Below are 16,334 nucleotides of genomic sequence, written 5' to 3' on the forward strand. Positions count from 1 at the left end.
AAATTGAAATATTTAAGAAAACATGTTTTAATACGAATGTTATCAATGATTAAGTAAATATAATAATTAATTATTGTGTTAATTAAAATCTTATTTGAAATATCTAATTAATTTTATAAATCAGAGATAAATACTTTATATATGCATCTCTCAGACTTTCTTTACAGATTTTAAGCAATATAAATTAAATTAATTATATTGAATATACTTTTTTCAAATATTCCTATTTTCTATTTCCAATATTATTTTCTTCACTTCTGTTCTCGATCAATAGTCGAATTCAATATAATTTTTACGGTATAATTTATTAAATTTTTCATACTGTTGGGATATAAATCATCAGAACACAAAAGACTGTATAGACTATATATCATAAAATTTTGTATATATATATATATGTGTGTGTGTGTGTGTGTATGTATATATCATTCAATCATGAAAGAAATGCTGATATTAAGAGAAAAGAGGAAATACAGACTCATTCGCAGCTATTTATCTTTCACAAAATGTGTGTGTACTCGTAACTGTCAAATTATGACATTTACCGGTAAAACAAATATCGGTGAGCCAAATGACATTGAATCAAATCGAATGGACCGAAATACCTGCAGCCTATACGTGTATTCCCTGTAGTCCCGTCCCTAATCTCAACTTGCTTTGATAAAAAAAAAGAATCCATCCGTTATTCTATATTATATTAAGATTGATGAACAGACGAATATAATATTACATCTTGAAATTCTCTCATTAAAAAATAAAATATTTATTAAACATAAATAATTCAAGCAATAATAGGAAATTATATTTAGAATCTAATTATTATTGAAAATGATATGACTGAAAACTTCAAATAAAAATATCTGATAATTCTTTTCTCCTTTAAAACTATTATCTCAATTAATTTCAATTATCGCATTTCAAGTAAATATCTTCCGTGTGCATGCGAGTATCTGTCACCAATCTTTTACTAAAATAAGAAATATTTTAAAATAATATTTTAAACTAAAATTTTACTACCAACATGTACAATTTTTAAAATAAAAAGCAATATTTTATTTACACTAGGCTATTAAAATCATTGTTGTTTCGCACGTGAAACGCGTGCATCTGATTGGAAATATAAATATGGCAATAGATGTTCAATTTTCGAGAACGTATCCTGATTTATACCAAACCGATAGACGACAGGGGGAGATACCATACCCACGTGTATGAGTCATTGGCCACGCGGCTTTTAATTCATGTGTCAGATGATGCATGAGTCAGAACTGAATTACGGGGATAAAAGAGCGAATGACCGTCCGCGTGTATTCGTTAGTACATTACAACCCCCGTGATATATCGACTCCGTTGCGGAAGCACGTAGCTTGTGCAAGGAACGCCGCACCGTTTCCAGCCGGACAGGCGCGTTATTAGTTTCGCATAACTGAACTCGATTTATCCTTTCGCGCTCGCATCCGACATGTAGGTAACGGGCATTCTGGTTGATCGTACGACGATTTCACGTGCAAACCGACAGTGTCCATTGTATACACTCCCGCGTGGCTTGCAAATTTTTCCATCAAATGTAGAAAAAACACGCGCGTACAGAAGAGAAATTTACATAATATAATAGAAAACATAGTTATTAAAATGCATTATTAACATATATATAACTTGTGAATTATAATATAAATTATATATGTTCGCGAAAACATTTTTCCGCGTATAGGAAAGATGATGACCCATGTGTTTCTCATATTAAAATATTGATTTCTGTAAAAAAGTACCTTACATATACATATATACGTTCTCTCGTCAATTTGATTTTTATATAAAAAATCTCTTAAGATGTCGTCAAGTTATTATCGTTATTATGATATACATAAAAAAGTATAGTATAATTTTATCAGACTTAGATAATGGTCAAAGAACTGAAGACAGCTTATATCGATATCATTATAGAGGTTGCTGTTGAGAAAAAAAAAAAAGCATTTTTTTTATCTAAATAAAACCGCAAAAGACTTTACAATGCGATAATATAAAGCAAAATATATGAAAGAATGCGATTCGTCACGCGATATTTTTATTCTACACGAATATCCGCGTCATTTTTGCCAGACTTGAAAAAAAGAGAGGGAATTGACTCCTCCTTGGACGACGTTGTGAAACAATCGGAATTACAAAAGCACGCGAGCAGTGTACGTTGGCCCGAATAGCGTGTATAATTCGTGTCACAGAATCTAGACTTGATGCATGTTAGAACTTGGGGGAATGAGAACATTCCGTTGTCCGACAGTGATAAAAGTATGCTCGCTTACTTGGCGCGGAAACGAATCGCGACGACGTTACCAGCCTCTCGTGTAACAATGGGACCTCCAATGAATCATACATGATGGGACATGTGATCACCTACTAGAATGGAGGAAGATTACACGTGTAAAACTGACTTTACACGGAGACAAACGCCCGTAATCCTGTTCGCGTATCTAGCGTCTGATCATTTTCTATTGCGCTTAATCACGTATCTGCATGGGATTTTTATACTGTGAATGATTACTGAAGAATTTAAATATATTTTTGTCTGCATTTTCAGATCTAAAAATAGAGTGTATGAAAGTAATTTCAGACAATCTGTCTTAACCATAAGAGTCATCTTTCTGAAAGTTCAAGAGAATGTCAGAAATTTCAAACACTTTTCTGAAAATTCTGTCTGTTTGAAAGAATGTTAGAAGCTTCAAAATCCTTACTGAAAATTCTATTTGAAAATTCCGAGTGTGTCTGTAAGAAAACTTTAGACATTCTATTTGTAGTTTTTATTTTTTTTATTTTTTTTTTTTTTACAGTAATGTCACTTTTTCAGCTATTTTTCGGCAAGCCTTTAGACTGCTAATAAAACGACAAAAACTAGTAATCTAATAAACTAGAGGAATTCTACTCTTAGTAGAGTAGTTCTACTCTTAAATTTATGGATCAATAGTTGCCGTAATAAAGATCCAAAACGGCAGCGAAACGCAGGTACGGGCACCTTTAAAAATACGGGAATGCACTCTCTACAAACGGTCTCCCTTTCTCGTTCCTCCGTTTTCAACGTGGTTTACTGTAGCCATTAATCTACGATTTACCGTTTAACGCAGGTTTAGAACTGGCCGGGGACAATGGCATATGTATAGACCCGGCTGTCCCAGTAATTCTTCGTCGTGCGATTTCCATTGAAACTACTGCGAATATCGACTTGCTCCTGTTTTCCAACTCTATCACGGGCGCTTTCTGTTGGACAAACAAATTTCTCATAGCTCTTAAAGAGGCAGAGTTCGTTCGGCTCAGCAAAAAAAAAGCGCCTACTCTTCCGGAGAGAATTCTGACCGAAATAAATAATATAAGATATTTCGCGCGCGCGAGCCTCGTATATGAAACTTAAAGATGCTGAAAAGAAAAGTGAGACACTTAATGGAAAAATAAAAAAAAAAATAATAAAATTATAATTTAAATTTTTTTAAACTGTTCACGCATATTTTAATTAATTTTCATAATTGTGTATTTCACGTAATCCACAAAGTGATAGATACCTAATACACAATAGATATTAAAATCAATTTGAAATAACTATACTTAGTTTGGGCTTTCCGTGAACAGTCTCATGAGTCGTATATTAATCAAAAAAAAGTACTCATAAAGTATAAAAAAATAGGTTTTGATTGCCTGATTGAAGCCTGCGACCGTACGGACCTTATCACTCTTCTTCCTCATCAGCGTTCTTTAATACTAAAAAAAAAAAAAAAAAATATCGATGGCTGTTTTTGCTGATGGACAAATATTTTCGTCAAGGTATTGGACATCCCAGATATCATAACTGTCATCATATTCTCATAAATCGCACGACTGATATTTTCCACATGGTCCACAATGGACCTTATCACGGTCAGCGATTGCTTCGAAGTAACCCCGTACCACAGGGCTGGTTTACCCCAACTGGTACAATCGCCGCTCGTTCATCTTCTCCCCCAGAGCGAACTCCTGAGACATCGTCCCCGTCATAGCAATCAAATCTGAATTTCTCTGACACGACGGCATAGATATCGCCTCCAGGAACTTGGCTGGATTAATGAACTATACTAATATATTCCAGACATTATTTCAGTTTTTGATACAATCTGTTACCACCGTCACCGCGAAGAGAGAGATGCTCTGGACGCAGAGAAATCGGATAAGATTAGAGGTACATGGTCATAATAATAAATTTTTGGACACCTGTAGCACTCAGAGGACTCATTTCAAGGTTGCATCTGGAGTTTTTGATAATCTTTTGATACCCAACAATTCTAACAACAAATGTCTCAATGCTGTTCATCGGGGGCTCAAAATTTTTTATTAACGATAATAGAAAAAATAAACATAATAAATAATCCAATATAAAAGCGTAATATTTTTTTCAATATAAATGTAAATAAGTAGAAACTTTATTGATGATTATCGTGCGTGAAATGAAAGGGGGAATGCGAAATGGTTAATTTTAAAGAAACCGTGAAAGAGGTCGTAACTTTCTAAATTGATCAAAGATTACGTTCTCGGCTATTTATTTCGAAGGCATTCAAAAGCACCTTCTTAGTTATACAGCTAAGGTACCACAACTCGATAACAAAATTAATAGCTTTCACAGAATAACAAGTGCTGATAAGACGATCGAAACTCACAATCCTGAAAGACATTTTTGTACGGATCTTTTAGAAACTTCGGGATTTCGATTTAAAGTTTTCGCCGCCTTTTCGCCAAATGTTCTGAAATTCCACGAAGAGAAGGAACAAGCAACGCTTAATCCTGTTAATAATATTTTACCCACATTGTCAGAATGAAGAGAGGCTTAGCCGACTCGCGGAATATCAGCCGCATGAGCGACCGCAGGTAGGCCCGAGCGTTTAGTGTGGTGCTCTTGCCGCTCTTCGTGTGACAAAGGTAAAATTATTTTCGCCCAGGTCGGTCGGTTGGTTAGTTAGTTGTAGCTTGGGAGCTACTACAGGGTGAAACTGGTGCTCGGGTTCGCTCGCGTGGGACATTACCGCGGTATATCGCGCATGTATAAGCGTGTAAGGGAGCGAGAAGGGGACAGAGGGCGCATAGAGGGTGGTCGAACGCGAGGAAACAGGAGGGTGGCTAGAAGGGTGAAAGAGAGCGATGAAGGGAAAAAGAGAGAGAGAGAGAGAAAGAGACCGAGAATGAAAGAGTGGGAACGAGAGGGTCTGGTCTGTGCTTCGCTGAGCGTGGAATCAATAGGGGGTCACTGGCACCAACAGATACAATCGGCACATTTTGAATCCCGCGACGTACGTTCAGAGCGTGTTCAACGTCATTGCGTTCTTCTTTAGAAAAAAGAAAAGGGAAAAAAAGACGGACGAAATATTGTTTTTGGAATAATCTACCTTTGAGAGCTGTAAGAAATTGCCTAAAAATTTAGACATTTTTGTTTGAATTTTCAGATCTGAAAGTAATTTCAGACAATCTATCTTGATCACCAGAGTCATTTTTCTGAACGTCTGAAAAATTCAGAAAATTTAAAAAAACTTTATCTGCAGTTATTTTTTTCACTGTAAAAATTGTCTAAGAATTCAGACTCATTTTTGTCAGAATTTTTAGATCTGTCTAAAGTAATTTTATTGTTAGACAATCAGTTTTAATCAAAGTCGTTTTCCTGCAAGTTTAGAAGAATATCGGAAAATTCAGAAGAATAAAAATTCAAGACACTTTTTTAGAAATTTTATCTGAAAATTCGGATATTGTGTTTGTAAGAAAACTTTATATACTTTGTCTGCAATTATTTTTTTACAATGTAGTTGTAAAAAAAGTGTCTAAAGTGACGACACATTGTCCGAATATTCAAACTAAATTTTCAGACAGTCTAACGATTAAGATAAATTATTTGAAATTACTTTTTAGACACTCAGGTCTAAAAATTCAGACAAAAATGTGTCCGAATTCTTAAGTAATTTCTTACAATGTAAAGTAAAGAATATAGTAAAAACTAACTAGGGATAAAGTGTCTAAAAGTTTTTTTTACAGACATGTCCGAATTTTCGAACAAAATCTTCAAAAAAATGTCTAAATTTTTAGATATTCTCCTAGACTTTCGAAAAAAATAATTCTAATGATAAAGTCAAATTATCTGAAATTACTTTCAGACACTCAGATCTGAAAATTCAGACAAAAATGTGCCTGAATGATTCTTGGACACAATTTTTTCAGTGAACCTTTTTTTCTCATTTTTGTTTTTTCTTTTTTTGAAAGCGCCAAAGCGACAATGGCGTGCGCAAAGCAAAAGCATCCGACCGAAGTGTCGTGGCCCCGATCGATTGTCGCGGCTCCTGCTGCAAATTCGTCTGCGTTTTCCGCGCGCGAGTAGATATCTCCCTCGAGTACCGCGCGCTGAGGGCGAAGTTTGTCCTCGGGACCTTCTATAACGACCGTCGTCGTCGAACGCAGGAAGGAACGCCAGTCTTTCAGACGATGGCGACCACGGACATACTTGGGTAGTTTCGTTCCATAAAGCTGCAGAAGCTTTAATATTAGACTGATCAACGAGGAATATATAAATTGGCATTTCACGTAGAATTTAATCGATAAATGGTAATTTTAGACGTTGATTCGATTAAAAACTCGTTGGCGATAAATTCACAAATAGCGCTACGCTATTTATCAAGCTCACAGGGTCATCAAAATAGTCTCTATTTTTGTAATAGTAATAGTAATCGCAATCTAGTATTACGAATTTAGTTTTAAACCGTATAATTTTATGAATTTTTCACACAATGGAAATACGATCGACATTATAAATATTGAGACTTAGAAACTATCATATTAAGAGTATTGACAAGCTCAAGATATTCATGTAAAGTACGAGTATTGACACTTTCCCAAGATGTCGATGGACTAAAGTATTGATATTTCCTGCATTCAATATATCATCATATCTGTTACATATTTGAATTGCGTGGAGCCTGGGATGATGTAAATTCATAAACGTTTGATTTCGAGCCAATATACATACACACAGTACGGTTTAATTTATTTTAGCGAGGTAGAAACCATCCACGAGACATAATTACATAAAACAATCGCATTAACCTTGTTTTCGACTTTATCACACACACACACACACACACACACACATATATATATATATATATGACTATATAAATTACAATTTACAAAAGGCAATATAAATCTAAATGGTAGAAGATGAGACGGAATTTCTTATAAAAATAACGTCGATTGTCAGCCTAAGTCACATGTTATACACGTACATTAACATCGTTCATCCATTAAGCGATTCCTTGCCAAGCTCAAAATCGATTAGCTCTCAGTAAAAATTGAACGTCATCATCACTTCTGTCGCAACTTTTAATACTTGAAGACGAGATTTCAATTTAGTCTTAAATTGAAATTGAAAATTTAATTCTCAAAGTGGAGCTTTTATACTCGCTTCTTTCGATCTCTCTCTCTCTCTCTCTCTCTCTCTTTTTCTTATGTCATTATAATAATATGCGTACCTTATTGCAGAGACAACACTTGCACAAAAGCTCAATAACAATAAAACTTAATTAGTGTATGCTTGTTGATCAAATGTATTAAACAGGAATATTACGGGCTGATAATCAATTGGTTTTTTTTTTCCTAAACGCGCGTTCATTGTTATTTATTTATTTTTCCTTTTATCACTAACAAGCGCATTCTGCAATATTAAAAAAGAGCTTGCAATACAAAAACGCGATCGAATATACTACCCAATTTTTTTTTTTTTTAGAAAAACTGAAATTTCTCGTTAAAAGTGTTGGACTTTGAAAAGAATATCGCTCTCTTTTTACAAAAATCAAAATCGCCCGTGTTCTATCCATTTTTATTCTCTGTCAGGGGGCTCCGAATATCTGCACCTCGATCCTCTTTTTTACAAAAGCTGAATTTATGCAATATCGGATAAATGAAGCTACATCAGATTGATGTAAAGCACGTGGGACATAACAGTTTTGCACCGTTTAGTTTTTTCCCTTATTACATTATCCCAATCTCGATTCTCCGCGATTGCGATTTCGCAAAAAAGCTGCGGTTGGCTCCTTGGATTTCCACAAATCCAATGAATTTCAAATAATCCCACTTCTCATGGCCACTTAAGATTATTGACATTCGCCGTGGCGACGTTTGAAATGCCCGACGCGTTTCCATAATCCGATTCAATTAAAAAGAGAACCCCCAAGAGGGAGAGGGGCGAGAGGGGGGAGAAGGAGGAGGAGGAAAAGAGAGACAGTTCGGGAAATCGGATCAATTCCGCGATCGTGCGGGGCGAATGGTCTATAATTTTATGCTCGTTATCCTACTGAAGGAGAACTTTGATTTATCAAAGAGAAAGAATTCGTGCGCGCGCATGCGCGTGAAAGAAGAAGGGTCGTAATTAGTTTACTCGACAATCAAAAGCAGACTTCATTCAAAGGGTTTCATTTGCGCTAATTTGATGAAATAATATGAATTATTGGTATTCGGAGTTTTAATGTCTATTTGTGTCCGAGTTCTGTTATTGCTTTTATACTGATGTATAAAAATTTTCTATAAAAAAAAAATCTTCTAAAAATATATTTATTTTAAATACCCGGATGGTTACAGAATTAACGGATATTTTTTAGCTATAAAAAGAAGCTTTTCTGTCAATTTCAATCTCTCTTAATTCTTTTTTTTTTTTTCTTTCTTTTCTTTTTTTTACCAACTCGTAACTAAATTAATAAATTTGAACTTTCAATGTATCTCTTAAGTAAAATTTCTATTAAAAAAAAAAATTTATATAGAATTAACATTCATTAAAATAAGTAATTTTATTATATATAAACTGATGATGTCAAATCTGTTCTGCTCCGTAACTTTTGATTTGACAAACGCGCTTGAATCAACTCGTAATGTTTTAAGGGGGTTTATAGAGTATCGGACGTCCGGTAATAATGCCACGAATCTAATGGATTTAATTTAAAAGATCGCGCCTCAACCTGACGGATATATTGTCGAGTCGCGACGAATTATGGGCACGCTTCATACGAAGCACGTGAGATATCGCCGACAGTCGGGTGCAAATTAAAGGGATAAATAATAAAGGTAAGAAAGAGAGAGAGAGAGAGAGAGAGAGAGAGAAGAAAAAAAAGGAAAATGAGAGAAGGAATTTGGTAATATCGACCTACTGACTCTTTTATTTTCCATGTTTTATTCGAGAGAATGACTTTAAAGCTGCAGTTTTCAATTTAGCAGAATGTCAATAATTCTTTATTTATATATATTTAATTTTTATTGAATTTTACAGATATACAAAAAATATTTCGTAATAGCTACGCGTTTTCATGAAAAATATGCAAAGATACATTTTTCTCATTCGATTTACTTTGTCACTTTTCGCGGCTTGGAAAGTATTAAAAAATAATCGAGAAATAAGAAAACTTTTCTGATAAAATGCGAATTTTTATCTTTATAGAACGTATCATCTAAAAATATTTAAAATTAATTTTATAGAAATATATTTTTAATATTTCATTTGATATTTTATTATTTTATTTTATATAATATTTTATATTTTCATTTATTACCTAGAATAATGATTTGTGAATGTTAACTATTGAAACCATTATTGAATATTTTTATTTTTGATTTAGGAATTGCGTAGATATTAAAATGTATTATATACAATACAAATGTATCATTCCAATACAGATCATCAGATATGAAATATGTAATAACTGATATTAGGAAAATGATAATTACAACATTGAAAAAGGAGATTAAAGGGGGAATTCGGTCTAGAGGCCTGATTTTTAAGCTTTTTTTGCAAATTTTTTATAAGTAACGGATAAGATCAATTAAAATAAAAGTTTTTCATATTTGTTAAGCAACTTTTTAAGTATCTTTTAAAATTTTTTTTATTAAAAAATTCCAAGAATTAAGCTGCATATAGCAGTTCTTCTCAACTCATAAAAAAAAAAAAAAGTAGTTGCTCGGTGCGCACGATTGGGGCCGTTCTGCTTATCAGAAACAAAAAATTCATAAAGATTCTTAGAATATATGAGTTTAGGTATCGCCCGAAATAGAATTTTTAAAAAATATGCAAAAATAACAAAACGGCGTCACTTTGAAAATAAGTCTTAATTTTTCGGCTATTTTTTTCGTCTTTAAAGGGCTGTAGAATTTCAAAAAATCAATATTTTTACAACTACTTTTTTTTTTTTTTTTTTTTTAGAAGAACTGCTATATGCAGCTTAATTCTTGGAATTTTTCAATAAAAAAAATTTTAAAAGATACTTAAAAAGTTGCTTAACAAATAGGAAAAACTTTAATTTTAATTGATCTTATCCGTTCTTTATAAAAAATTTGCAAAAAAAGCCTAAAAATCAGGCCTCTTGACCGAATTCCCCCCTTAATACATCATTTCTTCGAGGTGGAAGAAAATCCACTCGAAAAAGCTGTTAGCCCATTTTCTCTTCTCTACAAATAAACGTATCCCTTCTGATATAGAAAATTTACCTCTTGCATCGATTTTGCCATTTAAAGCAACGTCAAGTGCGAAAGCGCGCGTGCACCTACAGTTTTCCGATTTAAAGGACAACCTGATACTTTACATACTTTGGTAACGCACAGCTTGTAATAGCGGTGTGGTAGTTACACTCTCCTTGAGCTTCTCGTTTGTCATTCGGCTCGCCGCCATCGTCAACGGTCAACAGATCGATACACACAACCGGCGCGGCGGTCTCTCTCTCTTTGGAAAAACTAAATTCAAACGATGTAAATGTCGGTTACTCGTCGTCGTCGTCGTCGTCGTCGTCGTCGTCGTCGGCGTCGTCGACGTTACACGCCACGATGCGCCAATGGCGATCGATCGATCCGGAATCTCAATGGACGGGTAAACGCTTTCCTATTTTTAGCGCCCGAATTTCGCGCTGGGATTTCAGGTCGAGCTTCGCCTTTCGTCCACATATCACGTTGATCAAACAAACTGTACTTCTTGCCACTTAATTATAATATCGCGCATATTGATACGACACGACTCTGCGACGTCGCCCCTTTTTTTTCTTCCCCTCTCATTTTCCCCCTCGTTACGAGAATATGACGACTCGAAATTGGACTCCATCCAGAAGTGGAATTAGATTTATTGCCGTACTGAAAGACGTGCCATTTTGCATCAGACACCGGATAAATTGATATCAAAGAGTTTCGATCATCATTCATTATCATTTATTATCAATGGTTGCGTGTTAAAAATTTTACGTTATTCAGGACATATATGAAGTTTCACGTATAACAGATAATGGACTTTAATAGAATTCTTGTACTAAATTAAAATATGCATATACGAAGGAGAGAGACGGAGAGAGAAAGTGCGAATTATTTGACTGCAATCAATTTTATTCAATTACATAAATGTCGCGTTTGCAAATTCAATATTGACGCGGACAATCACCCAATTATCAATTGCAACAAAATTCCTACCTGCTATATTACAATACGTTATTAATGTCTATTATCTGGACACTAAAATTCTCCCCTTTCCCAGGCTCTCTATCCTCGATTACGGCCCCGTGTAAGCTAATGCGTTAACACGTCCCTGACCATATCGAACATCGATACGAGGCTGATGATTCACATCTACGAATCGCGGGGAGAAAACGACGAGACATCCCCCTAGCCCTATTCTCATATTGCGTTTACGCTCCGGCGAGCGGAAACACCTCGAGCATCGAAATAAAAAGCCGAAGGATTTTAATCACTTGGCTGTTCGCATTCTTTTTTATTCAGATAATGTATACAGTCGGCGAAACTGCAGAGTTTAAATGGTTTCTGGATATTATTTGGATATTATTTCTGATCTTGTTATTTAAATTTTAAAAAAATTTAACTTAATTATTATTTTACAGTTTATGGAAAATAAAAAATATTGAATTGCAAATTTAAAGAAATGTTTTAAGAAAATTAAAATATAAATTTATTTTATAGAAATAAAATAAAAATATTTTTTAAGATTTAAAAATTTAAAGAAATTAATTTTTATTATAAACTTTGAAGATTTAAAGTTTAATTAACTTAAAATTTTTTGAAAAAAATCAAGTAATTTTATAATATAATAATAAAAAAAGATGAAATAAGACTTAATAATAAAGGAAATATGTAGGTTTTTGTCCAACAGTTGGAATTCTTAACTGTAGCTTGTTAATCGAGAGTGTCTTTAAAATTCTGTGTTTTTTTTTTTATTATTTTATTTATATTCTTTAGAACTCACAAAAGACAGAAACGATACGTTTGAACGAATGCGTAAAATAAACTTCTATATTGATAATAGAAACAATTGTGTGACAATTTCCCGTATTTTTGTAGCATCAAGAATCGAGCTTATCGAAAATATATACTAGCTTTAAACGTAACTGCTGTTTTATTTGCGCGAATATAATCTGTGCGTACGATTAAAGCGCGCGATTATTTATGTCCAACGAGCGAAGAAGCATACGAATAAACTCGTTGAAACAAAGGGTAAGGTATTAACGACGCTGCGATATTAATTCTGTCGAGAATATTTTTCCCCAAAATTGTGATTTTCGCGTATTATAACCTTCGAAAACGACACCGGATTTAGATGTAAAATAAGAGAATTAATAGCGGGTTATAAAATGCTATGAATTATTATAAACTACTATATGTATTCAAGCATTAAAAGAAAGAATTCTCAAAATCCCAAGAGCATATAAAATATGAATAAAAGAAGAATCTTAGGGAATATAAAAACTATTATATTTATTTTAAAAAATCTGTTATATATACATATATATATATATTTTCAAAAAAAAAAAAAAAAAAAATTACCTTCATTTAATTTTATCTTTTATATTTTAATTTGCAGGTTTTTATCTTCCACAGATTTCTGCGAGAATCTAAGTAATATTATTTGTCAATATCTTCGTATTAATTTTTCTTATTATTATTATTACGCGCTTTGCAAATCTGTATGCAAATCGATTCCTGATTCGAGAGCGGGGAGAACGAATAGCGAATTAAACATCTCTCTACGGCCGTTTTTAGCGCGTCGTAAACGTGTATTGTTACTCTGTCGCATCTTGTCGGCATTATTGACAATGCCTGATGTATGCAGCATCCGCTTTAGTGTGGATGCGATACATCGACGCCGCCTCAGCTGCATCCCCAACGGCCCTGTCCTATCTACCATTGCGTATTTTTAGCGGTAACATACAAAGTGAAGCTCAATCTGTCTCTCTCTCTCTCTCTCTCTATCTCTGTCTGTCTTTTAGCGCGACATGCTTCTAACGATGTTTTTCCGCGAAGAAATGCAAAGCCGATGCAAACTAGATGCAGAGAGTTTCCCGCGATACTTGTTCGCCATTCCAAACCGGGTCGGGGTCAAACCGGGAATGCGAAATTTTTATGATAACTTACCCCTCCCTCCCGCCTCCTCCTTCTTATTATCTTACAGCTCTCTAGCAGGCGTACACAAGCACTATAAGAAACTGCCTAAGAAATCACACACATTTTTACACTTGAATTTTCAGATGTGAAAGTAATTTAAATTTCTGGCTTACGAATTATCAGAGTTGTTTTTTGAAAGTTTAGAAGGATGTTCTGAAAATTCAAATATTCTTTTCACACATTTTCCGGAACTTGGAAAAAAAAAAAAAAAAAAAAAAAAAAAAATGGCTCTGATGATTAAGGCAGATTGTCCGAAATTATTTATTTCGTCTGAAAAATTCAGACCAAAATGTGTCTGAATTCTTAGGGAATTTTGTACAGTGTAAAGATTTGTTGCGAATATCGTAAAAAATAATCTTTTTCTTATCCGTACAATTTCTATTTTTGTACAAGCTACTATGCTGATTATATCAATGGATTCTTTCCTTTCGAAGAAAATATTGCAATATCGAACTGTTAAAAGCTGAAGCGATTAAAGTTAGAAAATCGTAATAGCTAAAGTTCGCAAGTTTCGATAATGGTAAAACAACATGTGTCAGACAAATTGCATATCTTTTTCCAACGTCGTGTTACGGAGATGACAACGATACAGAATCCGCAGTAAATTCATCGAATGTGCAATAATATTTTTCGCAAAGCTATTTCAGGTGAAATACAAGCTATCATGCGGTAAAGAACAAATCGACGTCATGTGACGTCTCTTTTACCACTGCCCGATGTCTTCTGCCGAGTCTCCTTTTACTTACGCGGTGAAGAATTAATGGAAGGAATTCACGAGCGGTTAAAACCCCCGAAGGGAAGAACAGACGACAGTGAAAGAGAGAGAGAGAGAGAGAGCTCGCGGCGATCATTTATTTTACTCGCTTCTGAAATATACGAATCGTTTTGCGGAGATAAACGAACTCCGCGCTCGAGAAGCCTTTAAGATCGGGCCTTTTTTCGCGTTTACGGACGTTAAGATCGACGAGATTAGAGGCGTAGGCGACCCTCTCGTAGAGGTGAACGCACCCCTTCGAGGGGGTTACGATATACGTAGATATATAGCAGAGTTACTCGAAAATTCACGAACCCCTGATATTCCCCATGAACGGCTGTCGGCAACACGCTGCAAAAAACGGGTATGTCGGAGGGAATAGACAGGAAGTCACTTCAACGAACGTCGAATATTTCAAATCAGCGATCGGTCGTAAAAACGCTGGATTTCCTTTCCGAATCAAAGTTTCAAATATGTTTTCCGACGGTATCGATATTTTACTCGAATCCTCTCGTAAGCCGTTTAGCCGGGAGTGTAGTTTTATTATACACACACACACATATATATATATATATATATATATATATGTATATTTTATGTATGATATTATATATCCGTTGGAAAAGTTTATGTTTGTCGAAATTAAATTCTTCAAAAAAGTTAGGGCTGCTTTTTCATCATTTGTTACAAGAATATGTGACACACAGGAGGATTTTATTCACCGACAGTGATCCTCATTAATCTTACTGACGGATTTTGTTCTCCGATTAAAACTCCCCGTTGGACGCAACATTTGCGAATTTTATTCTCTCCGGAAACTGTTCTCTAGTATGTTAAACCCTTGTGTATTCAGCTTAACGAGTAAAAAAGTAGTTACAGTTAAAGATTACAGGGGATCTACGAAAGTTAATGAAACTTAATGTTATGTGCTTCGTATACAAGACACATGTAATTTAAGAAATTGTTAATTAGTTTCAAAATTATACGGATAATATTTAATTTAAAAAACAAAACGAGAAAACAACCGAGAATTTTGAAAAAGACTCTCACGACCATGTATGGTCAAAGCTTTTTCATTCATAATAAAAATATTCTTATCATCGTGCAAAACAACACACACTTTATCACTCCAAAACATGGCGGGATTTAATTCATTAGAATATCAAATTTCGGATTCCTTATTCACCAATTTGCCTCCTTCATATTATGTGCCACAAAGCATTAATTAAACTTGATTATATACTCATTAGGGGATGTCTTGTCTTCGTCATAACTAGATAACCAACAAAAAGCATATACGATATATATGGGGGTCGGTGTATATTTTGAAGAAATCAGCGTGCATTAGAAAAAGAGAGACAGAATAAAAGAGTGAGAGGGACGGGAAATATTATAGCATTCTCGATCGAAGTAATCCGGATCACATCGACAACAATTAAATCCAGTTTCGGTCCGCTATTTTTTACACTCGTCTATTAATCCCCATAACTGTAATTCAATTCCGAGTCAAAGGTCAGTGTTCTTTGAAAAGTCAGATGCAACGATGTATTTGAGGGGAATTAAAATATATATAAATACTTAAATTAAATTTTCGTGAAAAACGTATTCTTGTAAGTACAAGTTAAAGAATCAAACTTTAAGATTCGAATTAATTGAAAAATATCAATATTTCTATTACTATAGGATGTCTCGCATAAATGTACAGGCTATTCTTTGTCAAAATTTTCGGAAATGCATCTCTTTCGACATATCTCATTTATTAATACCTCAACACAGTGTTGTTTCTTTATTGTTTAATTCTGTCGTACATATAATAAAATTTAATTAACATTTGAGTTGAAACAAAATTCGCCTCTGGCAGCGGGAGCGCCAGCTTTTCGATTCTAATGTAAACAAAGTGGACGGTATTTATATGTAATTTTTGTTAAAGTTGTTCTCATTACATTCCAGTTATTTTCATTGTGTGTTATTCACGCGACATATATTCCAGTATGCCTATTGTTTTAGAGAAACGCACTCTGTATTGACGTATTAAAAAATGGAATATCTCCAAAGTGATACATTTTCGCAGATTTTGTCAGGAGAAAAAGAGGCTTATTTTTTTTTTGAAAATTTC

At 34.1% G+C, this 16,334-nt stretch overlaps 1 protein-coding gene across 13 annotated transcripts in view; it reads right to left on the minus strand.

The window, feature by feature from the left end:
* LOC140667740 (uncharacterized) overlaps window positions 1-16,334 on the minus strand; it is a 45,489-nt gene that overhangs the window by 24,664 nt on the left and 4,491 nt on the right. The window lies entirely within an intron of this gene.

The sequence above is a fragment of the Anoplolepis gracilipes genome, chromosome 7, assembly GCF_047496725.1.
Source record: "Anoplolepis gracilipes chromosome 7, ASM4749672v1, whole genome shotgun sequence".
In the NCBI taxonomy this organism is placed as follows: Eukaryota; Metazoa; Arthropoda; class Insecta; order Hymenoptera; family Formicidae; genus Anoplolepis; species Anoplolepis gracilipes.